Raw genomic sequence first — 11,970 nt, 5'->3', positions numbered from 1 at the left:
CTGCTTGCTTCCAGTCACTTAAGCTCTTCTGCCTCCTTACAAGTCACTTCGTTGACTGACAAGATCACGGGCACAGGAGCCACTATTATGAGGTAGCTATTATTATTCCCATATGCAGATGAGCGACTAAGCCCAAGGTCACCCTGCTAAGAGTGTGAAAGTCAGGATTCTAAACCCTGTCTGCCACGCCCATCACAAACACCATTCCCCCCCCCCCATCACACTATGTTGCATCTCAGAAGATCACATCCAAAGTCATTGGGGGTCAGGTCCTCTCAGGAGAGCGGAGCGTCTCCACTAGGTCTCACCAGCATGTCAACAGCAAGAAAATGCACTGTGGGGGCTCTCAGAGGATGTGGCAGTGCCAGCCCCCATACCTATGCCCATTGGGTGGTTCCACGAGGTCTGCGGAATCTCGATTGCTTGGTGCTCCTGAGAAACTGGCTCCCTCCCCTGAGCCCTGGCACACTCTCTTTCCTTTACTAATACCGAGGAGGAAGTTTCCAAGCAGAGCTGGAGGCCAGGCAGGCTTAGGAGCGCCCCACACCCCCTTCCTGAGCAGGCACTCCTGGATCCAGAGGCCAGGGCCTGTGCAGGATCCTTCCCAGCACTTCTGGTTTCAGGTGACAGCTAAGGATCCTGACATCTGCACTCATACTGGGGCCTCCTGGCCTTCTTCCATCACCCCGCTTTAGCGTCCCACCCAGTTCCTCCACGGTGTTTGCACAGGTCAGCCCTTAAGCCTGCCAGCTGAGAACTAACAGTGGAGCGAGACTCCTCTTCTGAAATCATGAGCACCCTGCTCCTGCCTCCCCAGCCCACTTCCCACCCTAGAGGCTCAGCAGTGCCTCAGCCTCCCTCTTTGCTACCCCTCAGGATCCGGCCCTGCTCTGATCCTTGCTGGGTTCCTGGCTCTGTGGAGCATGTCAGTAGTGACCCCAAGTCCTGGAGCTCCTGAGATGGGCCCGAGGCAGATTACTCACCCCCCACCGACTCCAGAAGACACGTGGAATGATCCCACATGTCCAATTTCCAGTAGGGAAATATGGTGAGTGTCTAGCCGTCAAGCATAGCCTGCCAAGCCCTGCTCTTGAGGAAAGGCTGTAAAAGACCAGAGGGATGACCCGTGACTGGGGTGGGGACATTCTGGAGGGAGAGCCATGGGGTGGGGTCCTCTGCTTAGCGCCTACCCTTCCCTATCATGCCCCACTCTGCTTTGCCCCTCTCTCACCTGGCGTGCCTTCTTACAACCGCTCACTCAGCAATGAGTAGCCACCCATGGTGTGCCAGGCATGGCCAGGGTGCCGTGGTGACAAGACTCAGGCTGGGCCTTCAGGGAGGTCACAGACAAGGAAAAGAGATCACTAGTTGTTAAGCATTGGGAGAGGTTCCTGACTGCGTTGAACTCTAGGGCAGTTTCCTCAGATCATCTCATTTAACAACTGTGCCAACCCCAGAGGCACGTAAAACCACGATCCCATTTTACACATAAGGAATCTAAAGTTCAGAGAGGTTCTCTCTCATGCCTTAGGTCACACAGTAAATCACAGGTCGGGAAATTAAACTGCCCCTCCTGCCTCTTCTCCCATAGTGCAGGGCACAGCTTTTGCAAAGGCCTGGGGACCGGAGATAGGCGGCACTGAGGAATTGCAGGGGTTCAGTGTGGCTGGTGGTATCTTCACCGCTTTTCTCTGTCCTCCTCCTCATGGCCTTCCTCTCCTTCCCACTCCCTTTCTCTCCTCCCTGCATACCTGGGCTCTTATCCCCTCTACTCTCATCCCTCCTTGAGTCCCCAGGCACTGTGGGGCCCACATTCCTTCCTGGCTCTCTCAGGCCCATTAGTGTGTTTATGCTGGAGCCCTGGAGCCCCAACTCTCCCCGCCCCTCCCCCACCACTGCGAGTGGACAGTTGAGAGGTGGAGGCTGGTCAGAGCTGCAGGAGAACCTGACCCAGCGTCCGAATTCCTGCCCTCCTGTCCGAACAAGTCCAGGGCAGCCAATGGTAGCCCCCAGGTGCCTGCACCCCTTCTTGCACAGCCCCTCCTGTGGCTGACAGGCCCTAATCTCAGCTGTCTTCATGCAGCCAGCCCTGCGTGCCTGGGGTCACCTGATGCCGACACATTTTAATTCAGAAGCTGATTTCTGCTTGTTGGCAACATGTCATTTCTGAAATTGCTTTCTCTGCCCAGAGGCAGGAGATGTCAGAGCAGCGCAGGTGTTACGGTGGTGCCGCCCCCACCCCACCCCAACCCCCAAGTTCGGGAAGGATTAAGGGGTGTGGGGGGGGCGCACATTAGCTCCTCAAGCTTTGCTTCTCATGTTTCCCCAAGGGCCCAGGGCCAGGGGTGGAGGATGCTGGGAACAGCCTCAGCTTTCCTCTCCTGCCTGAATTCGAGGCCCAGCGTTGGGTAAATGAAGTTGCTGCTGCTGCTGACGCTGGCAACACCAATGGTAGGTTGTTTGGAGCATGTCCTGTACGGGAGCCAGGCGCCCGCAAAGTGGCTCTCATGCATTATTATATTTGAATCTCAGGACAACCCTCCAAGTTCGTGTTATCCCTTCTTTATGGCTGAAGAAATGAACGCTCAGAGAGGTTAGAGCACTTACCTAAGATCACACAGCAAGTATGTGGTACAACTAGGCCTCAAGCCCTTGAAGGTAAAATCCAGACTGGGATTTGGAGGTCTGGGAAGAGACGGCCCACAGAGCTGGGCAGGACTTGGGGGCTGGTTTCTCCTATGCTTGCTTCATGGCTTGGCCTAAATATCTCTCGTGAAATTTGCCTACTCCCCTAACTTTCCCTCCCCTGCAGCCCATCAAAGTTATTTGCTCCTTTTACATTTTCTTAGCATTTTGCATGTACCTTGATTAGCAATTAGGTCAGTATTGGCATTTTTATTGGATGAAGGAGTGAAAAGATGAATGAATAAATGAATCTGTGCCCCTTGCATTCCATCCTGTTTCCCCATCCCCACTTCCATCCCCAGCCAGACCCGACCATAGCAGGTTCCGGTGGTAGCAGCCACCATGTCTGTCCCTGACTCACCGGCTCCTCACTGGACGTGCTCCCTGCCCTTTTCTCTCCTCCCTTTCCTTCCCCTCACTCTCTCTTGCCTCCTTTTCCCAACTCCCAGAATCCCTGGCTGCCTCAACGACCAGGAACAAGGCCATGCAGAAGCCTGAACCTGATACTTCCCCAAGATGCAAACTGCCTTCTCTAGTCCTAGGCAGGGAAGGAGTTAATGCAGCTGGAAAGCAGCCTGCTGGTCCCCTGGGAAAGATGGTTCATGGGCCACCCCACCCTCCCCAAGGTGATCATTACCTCTCAGCTCACCCTGCTACCTCTTCCTGCCTCTCCCCTAGCTCTTCAAGGACGTACATCTGTCTGTACTTGACCCTTGGCGAGATCGGCCAGTGTGGAGAAAGGTGTCCTGAGCCACCTCATGCATTTGCTGCATTGGTATCAAGCGCTAGCTTTAATCAAAAGGCTTTCGAGCTGTCATTTCTTTTTAGTGCTGCCAGAAGCAGTACCAGCTCGAAGGGATAAAACACAGAGCAAGTCAACAATCCATCAAACTTCAGACCCAGCAGGCCCCTTCCCATTTACAGATGGGCAAACTGAGGCAGCAGCAATCACATCCTGAACACAACATGGGGTCAGGATGGGTGGGCTCCAGGGGGGCTTCTGAAGTGTGATGACACTCTATTTCCTGATGCATGGCTCTTTGCTTTGTGGTCATTTATCGAGGGGTACTATTTCTGTTCCAATTTAAATATTAAACTGAAAACTTAAATCAGGATATATTTCACGGAGGATGCTCAAATGTCCAAGGAGAAGGGACAGATGTCTTTAAAAGTCAGATAAACGGAGTCACCGGGGGAGCACTGTCTTGGGAGCTAGAGCCAAGCTGGCAAGTTACCTTTCTTCTCTGAGCCTCATTCATTAAAGCAAGCAGGCAAGCAAGCAAACGCCAACAACAAAAACTCTTTATAGTATCCCCAGATAGATAGATAATAGATAGATAGATAATAGATGACAGGAAAAAAGAAGGATAGTTAGGTAGATAGGCAGATTACATGCGAAGTCTCCTACTATGTGTCAGGCACTGAGCCAGGCCCAGGGGATGAAGCAGGTAAGGCAGGCACAGGCTCCTAAAGGACAGAAAATGTAAACAAGTCATCACTAGTCAGTGTGATGACACTGACAACCCTGCCCGCCCCAGGCAGCTCAGCTCAGTGGCTGGGGATCTGGTGGGAGGGCAGGGAGACTTCTCACTATTCCTCGTGGTTGCTGTTGGATTGGAACCATGTGAATGCAGTACTTAGCCCTCAAAATAAATAAAATAGAAAATACAATAAACACAAAGTGTGAGCAGTGTTAACAAGGGGTAAGTCCAGAGTGCTTACGGAACACTGCAGGGGTGTGGGTGCCGAGCAGGCCCAGGGGAAGTGAGAGAGGCCCCCAGAGCAGTGACAACCGTGCCTAATGGATGGTAGCCACCGCTATTAGTCTTCCCCAATTATGGGTGCGCCTTTGGCAGGGGTGAGGGAGAAGGGCGCCCTCAAGCTGCCACTGACTCTGTGATATATTCACGGGCCTCTGGGTCCCTTGGGGATAGGAACACCCTGCCCTGCTGCAGCATTTTATAGTGCACATTTCATCTCATGTCACAGACCAAGAGACATGGCCAGGCCTGGAAGGGAGAGAATCCCTCCCAGCCCCAGGCCCCAGGCCGTGGACGGCACAGCGATGAAAACCAGTGCTGTGAGCGCGAATGATGCCCCAGCTCCTCCTCCTCACAACCGCCCCCCAGGAGCGAGGACCTGGAATCACCACCTCCGTTTACAGGTGAGGAAGCTGAGGTGTGCAAAGGTTAAGTGACCTTCATGAGGTCATTTCATGAGGTCACATTCATGAGGTCACATGGTCAGGCTTTGACCCCAGGTGGACTCTTAGCCACCCACTGGCCCTGAAGCAGAGCTTCCCTGTCTCAAACTTTCACTGCTCGCCTGCTCAGCCCTTCCCTGCAACAGGAAGACAGCCATTTCCTTTGTCTCAGCAGCCCACTAAGTGCCACAAAACCCTATTTGTGTTCTAGGCTTAGAACCCATGGTGACATCAATACAATTTTGGAACTCTGATTTCCAGGGAGGCCGGATGGTCACGGGTTGACTCTATCTAGATGCAGGATGGGGTGGGGGGGTGCAGAGCTCACTTAGAGGAGTTCCCTTTGGAATCAGGCCCTCTGGGATGTGACAGCCTCAGCCCAACGGGAAGTGCTTCCCTCCTGAGGGGACTTGGCAGGTCTCCCACGTGGGTGGCCAGGGCCAGAGAGGAAGAGCCCTGACCGTGGGAGAGCGGTGGGCTAGTCAGCCAAGGGAAGCAGCATGGTAACCATGTCCCCTCTCTTCCTCTTGGAAGAAAGCAGGAGTCACATCTTAACCTACAGCTTCAGCATGGCCTGGGCAGGATCCCAGCCAACTGTCAGCGGTCATGGCCTCCAGACCCTGGTTGGCTAAACGGATCTTTGACCTCTGACTCCTAAAGGCTAATCAAGACCACTGACCCTTGGGTTCCCGGCCCCCCTTCTCCCTGGCACTCACCTGGCCCCCATCAGCCCTGCCGAATGGTGGTTTTAAGCTCAGGGCCTTGCTTACCTTTCAGGTCCTGGAGGCAGGGGCTCCACAAGGCCTTTCTTTATCCTGAACTTTCTATTTGCACCTCATTGTATCCTGAGTGAGACCTTTGACTTCTGACCTTTAGAGAGCAGAAGGCCTCTGAGAGCAGCAGACGCCAGCCTTGCAACTGGGATCAGTATTCATTATTGATGGACCTCTCTGTGTTGTAATTTCTACATCTTCTGTAAAACGAGGATAGTTGTACTAACACCTACACCGTGAGAATTACATTCGTTAATACGAGAGCTTAGAACAGTGCCTGGCACATTGCAAACCAGCATTAGCTGCTCTTATTATTGTTTTCGCTGCTGTTATTGTGAGACTCTGTCTCTCACCCCCCACCCTGGGCACCTGGGCAGCGCCTCTCATACCACCGCTCGGGCGCTGCCTCATTCCTGCGTCTGCTCTGCCCAGTCCTCTGTCCCTTCTCTTCTCCTCTCCCCTTCCCTCCTTGCTGTCCTGCTGCTCCTGCGGCTCTTTGCTGGCTAATCACGCTGCTGTCACTTCAGATTAGAGCCCATTATGTTCCTTCATCTCAGCTGAAAATTTTTGTGGTTTCCCAGCTCTGCCCAAAGTGCTCCACGAGGGGCAAGGGCTGCCCAGCTGAAGGAAGCTTCCGGAGGAGGAGGAATGTGGGACTGTAAGGTCCCCAGGTGAGCTTTCCTGGTTTCCTGCTTCTCGGAGATGGGGCTGAGGTGGGGTGTGGGGGCCATGGGGAGCAGCCCCTCCACAGACTACGCTCAAGAGACCAGGGAGCTGGCGTCTTGGAACCTCCACCACCCTGGACTCCCAGCCCAGTGTCCTGTGACTAAGGAAGCCACACTGGGAACAGTGTCTTAGGGACTCCGTCTGAGAGGCATCCCAGAGTTGTAGAATTCTGCAACTGGGAAGCTCGTGGCCCTTGAGCTGAGGTCCAGGACCATCGGCCACAGGTATGGTCTCTTCTAGATGACATCGTCCATGGTAGCCCTTCTCAGGCCTCGCCACAAGCCTACCTTCCTGAGGCATAATCTCCAGGGATCTCACCACACACAGGGAGGGGCGGGGTCCCTCAGGAACCCTGAGTGAGGCTCACAGAAGAGACAAAAATGGGAGCAGGGAAGTCCTGGAGGCTAGAGTACAAGGAGGGAAGGAAGACAAACAAATAACCACTTTGATGAGCATATTCCGTGGGCTCGCCGTGTGCCAGGACTTTGCAGGCCTCTTCTTACTTCATTTCCATAACAGCCCTTTGAGGTAGGCACTCCTATGATTGCCTTATAGGTAAGGAAACTGAGGCCCTGATAAGTGAGGGTGACTTGTCCAAGGTCACACAGCTAGGAAGGGGAAAAGCTAGGAAGGGATTTGAAATCAGGTTGGCCCGTCTCTCTTGCAGAACATCTGACAAGGAGAGGAGCCCCTAGCAGAGCTTTAGGGGCTCTCTCTGGCTGTCTGTCTCTACACAGATATGGGTGTGGGACCCGGACATTCCGTGTCTGGGTCCTCCCTGCTCTGTGACTAGGTAATAACGTGGTGTTCATAATCACATGTAATTTTTGTATAGGGCCTTCCTGTATACAAAGTGTCTTCTGTGGCGATTATTCCTTCACTGAGCCTTGCAGTAGCCCACAGTGTAGGCAGGGCATGATTTGTCATCCCCTTTTGCAGATGAGGAAACTGAGGCTCAAAGAGAGAACACCCTTGCCAAGGTCACAGGGGGAAGATTCTGAGCAAGAACTCAAAGAATGTCTTCAGGCCCAGATGAGCAGAGTGGGGACACTGGACTCTGATTTCTCTAATGCACGAGGATTGTCATTTCCCCCACCCTCTGTAGCATTCCCAGATGGGCTGCACCAAGAGCTGAGAAGCTTCTGGTGGGTACCCAAGATGGGTAATCTCATCTGGGCCCCTCAAACCTTCCCCTGTCCATCTGTCTGTGCAGTTAGGAGGATGTCAGTTTGTGTGTAGAGAACACTAGGGAGAGAAATGCCATGAAATGTCTCCCATTCCACCTGGCCCAACAGCCTTCCATTCTCCTGGGCAAGGGCAGATCCTCAGAAGGGCCGAGCGGGCCATTAGGACTGCAGGTCCCTAGGGGGCCAGAGAGTGGACATGATGTTTCCGAGGTCTCTGTGGGGGTGGAGATGTCTTGATGGACATCTTTGTCAAGACAAACACAGTGAACACTAGCACAGCTGGATCGGCACAGCTGGATCGGCACAGCTGGCTGCCTTGTCACCACCCGCCTACAGTCAGTCTGCCTGGGGCCCTCAGCAACCCAGTCCCCACCACGCCTTGGTTTGTCCTGGTAACTCAAGACCATGATATTCACCTACATCTATTATTTACGGCCTGTGAATTAGCTCCCAAGGTTTGGAGATGCTCCACCTGATCACCATGCCCTCTTGGGTGCTACCTGTCGTCATCCATCCAACAAATAATCGACACTCATCGAGCACCCAGTGTATCCAAAATCCTGTTGGGTTGCAATAATGGAGTCACCCGGGCCTTGATTACTCTAAGCCAGGGGTGTCCAAACTTTTTTCAACGTTTTTCACCAAGGGCCATATGCGGTAAAATACACAAACAGCAGGGCCACCCTCTCGAGGTGAAGTACGTAGTGCCTCACCTGGTTTATTTAAGTAAACTAAATATATTTTTGGAATTTGCTGTGGGCCAATTAAAAATGGATTGCAGGCCGCAGTTGGCCCGTGGGCCGCAGTTTGGACACCCCTGCTCTAAGCTAATCACCCAGTTTCTTTAACCTCAACACTGTAGGAATAAAGACGAGAATCGAAGACGCAGCCCCCTCCCTCAAGGGACTTACAACCTCATGGGACTAACCACACAGCAATGTGATTGACTGAGTCCCTTTCCTTCCCTGGGCCTCAGGCTCCTGCTCTGTAATAACAAGGAGGGTCAGATCCCTGACCTTGAGTCCTTGCCAGGCCTCCTATAATTCCATTGTAGGTTCTACATAAGGTCATTGGGTGGTGTGCAGGAATCATTTAAGTCTCCCTAAGACAGGTGCCAGGAAACCTACCAATTGGATAATTAGGGTAGCCCCGACCCCTCATCCCTTGAGGGAGCAGAATGGACCTTGCTGCCCTCCCCACAGTGGCAAGCGGAAGAGCTTGGCGCCGTGGGGGTCTCCTGGTGGAATGCAGCCATGGTGGGCACTGGGACAGAGGGCTCGCCTGACAGATCTAAGGCTGCCGCCTGCCACCAGGTCTCCATAGAGTGGCCTGCTGGCCTCCCTCCTGTGGAATGAGGAGCCCTGCTCCCTCCCACCTGGCGTTTAATCTTTAATGCAGCCCTGGCTGCCCTCGGGCAGGACCCATCAACCCACCCGCTCTGATAAAAGCAATAATTAGCTCTTTTTCAACTTTTCACTTCTCCCCCCTCCACTCTGATGTGTGAGCATTGGGAGAATTCAGGCTAATGGGTTTGCCCTCAGCCAAGTCCTGCCAATACCGGCCGGAATGCATTGCGGGGTCATTAGCCGGACCTCGGGGTGGGGGCCAGTGCTCAGGACGTGCTCTCCTGCCCATGGTGGGTGCCCCAGCCACCCGGGAGAGGGCCTGGCCTTGGCAGAGCAGACCTGCCCAGACCTGCTGGGTCCCACCTTCCTCAGCAGCGACACCTTTCTGTACCTCAGCAGAGCCCACTGGGATGTGGCCTTAGGCTGTCAGTGGTCAGGGTGACAGGACTCAGGGCCATCTGTCCCCAGGCATCACTCTGCTTCCAGGGCAAGGGGCCCAGTGGGTTCAGCCACTGGTTAGTGTGGAGGCTGCTGGCTGGGTCCCCCAGCCATGCCCCCCCAGCGACTTATAGTCGCTAACTTGTGCACGGTGTCTGTCCCGACCAAGTGCTTCCAGAGAGTTCAGCTCAGAGGTCACAGCAGCCCAGGGCTTAACCACGCAGGCTCGGGAGCTGCACTTCAGGAACGTGGGGCAATTCCGGGTTAGCTCCTCTTCCCTTTTTCTCTCACCAGCTCCAGCCAACACCCACAGATTTGTTGGTCACTGCATGCCAGAGACTGCCAGCACCTAGAACCATGGGGCCTCCGTCACTAATGTCACAGGGTCATCAGCACCCAGGATGCCCAGGGCTACTAAAATCTAAAGCCACTGCCTCCAAGAGGCAGCAAAGGGCCACTGATGCGTAGAATCAGATGTCACCACTAGCCAGGCCACCTTCACGTAGAAACCCAGGGACACCTTCACCTGGTGCTGTTGACACCTGGAACCACCTAGACCCATAGGACACAGGCACCCATAGGACACAGGCACCAAGAGCCTCAGCAGAGCCCATCGAAAGCTGCCATGAACTAGAACTCTACGGTCACCTAAGCCAGGAAGTGGAGCCACAGAGTCACTGATGTCTAGTCTGTCCGTAAACTCGTACTGGATTGAGGAACGTTGTTGTAAGGTCACGCTGGCGTTAATGAAGGGTTTTCCTCGTATGGGCTCTGGTATGTTTTCCTTCATTGACTGCTTGGGAATGAAATGTCACGGAGACTCTTAGGTCACTTCTTCCACTGCCTGAACCAAAGGACTTCTCACTTCCTGGGTCCTAGATCCTCACTGTGAATTTTCTTCCTTTCTTTCCTTCCACAGTGGCCTGCCACGGCTCAAGTCAATTCATGATGTATATTGAGCCCTCCAGTAAGCCAGATCCTAAAAGTGTCACTGCTCCCGGGGCTCACCTGGCCGGGAAAGGCACCCTCCTCTGACACGTGGATGGAGACTCCGGAGAACGTCCCCTTAAGCCCACTGCCCCTCTGGTCTCGGTTAGTTGACCAGATTTATTGAAGGACACTCGCAGGGCTTCGTCCTCAAGAAGCTTATGCTCTAACCTGGAGACAGGTCATACGAGGAAAACCAACACTCCCAGGACATGAATGCTGAGGCCCAGACAGTGACAAGACAAGAGGGCGGAGCGGCTGCCACAGGATGGGTGGTCAGGAAGCCCGCAGGAGGGGAGCTTGGGGTCTGAGCCAGCTTGGAAGAGGGGACAGACCCCTCCAACGAGCCAGCACAGGCCCACAGGTATGAGGACACACAGTGTGTTTGGACACCTCAAGTAGGAGCGTAACTCATTAGGATTGTTGCCCACAGCTGGGCAACAAGTAGAGGCTGCAGGTGTGGGAGTGGGAGGTGGGCCAGTTCAGGAAAGGTGAGTTCCAGGCTGAGAAAGCAGTAGAAAGGCTGATGGTTCCTGAGCAGGAGATATGCATGAGGTGGTGTTTTAGGCAAGTGAATCTGAAGGCAATATTCCTAGAGAAGCAGGTGGGCCAGGTGGCAAAAACTGGAGCAAGAAACTGACTCAGGAGGTCCCACGACAATCACTGTGACAATAGCTAACACTCAAATCCTGTGCAAAGCCCCTCATTCCCCTTCTCATTTATTCTTCCTTCAACCTGGCGGGTATTATTGTCCCCATCTAACGGATAAAGAAACTGAGGCTCAGAGGACTTAATTGATTTGGCTCAAAGGACCATGTTGGAAAGTCAAACTTAGACTCTCTGCATCAAAGCCTGAACTCTGTCTACTACCCCTTGCCTCAGTGGTCCAGGAAAATGGGGGCCCAAAAGGAAGAGACAGAAAGACCTGGAAAGTTCCCTGGGTGTATGTGTGTAAAGTATATTTAGAAGAAAGTAGAACTCACTTGACCAAACGTCCCTCAGAAGTTTTCACACTTACATCCTGATCTGGTGCATCTGGTTCCACTGATGCTGAAATGCCCAGACTGGGAGTCGGCAAGGCCTGAGGTCTCGTCTCAGCTGGCCACTTACCCGCTGTGTAACTTGAGGCATTTTACTTAACCTCTCTGAGGCTCCATTTTCTCATCTATAAATTAAGATACCTGCACACAGGGGCTGGTAAGGAATGAATGAGATCATTAAACTGAAGATGCTTATTTGTATACATACCTTATCTCCTATCCGAGACCACGACCTCTCTGAAGGCAGGAAGAACCTGGTCCCTCTGCTCACCCATTCCACGCCCAGCACACCTGAGAAATACTAATCATTCATTTAATATAGATTTATTGATGGATAAATGGGGTGTGGTGGGGAGCAGTAGGTGGGCGGCAAGTAAGCAGACAAATTTCAGATGGGAGAAGCTTGTTCCAGAGACTCCAGTGAAGGGCGAAACCTCCAGAAGCACAATTATGCAGTTTATGAGAAGGCAAGCAGGAATTCTCCCCGTCTTCCCACAGCCGACAAGAGCCGCTATCGGCCCATTGGCCTCCAGCCTCGCTCTGAGGCCCTCACGTCAGTACTCGGCGACTGCCCTTGCGAGTGCC

Source organism: Rhinolophus sinicus, chromosome 12, assembly GCF_057876585.1.
Source record: "Rhinolophus sinicus isolate RSI-liver-muscle chromosome 12, RSI-T2T, whole genome shotgun sequence".
In the NCBI taxonomy this organism is placed as follows: domain Eukaryota; kingdom Metazoa; phylum Chordata; class Mammalia; order Chiroptera; family Rhinolophidae; genus Rhinolophus; species Rhinolophus sinicus.
Note: the sequence above shows the minus strand (reverse complement) of the source record.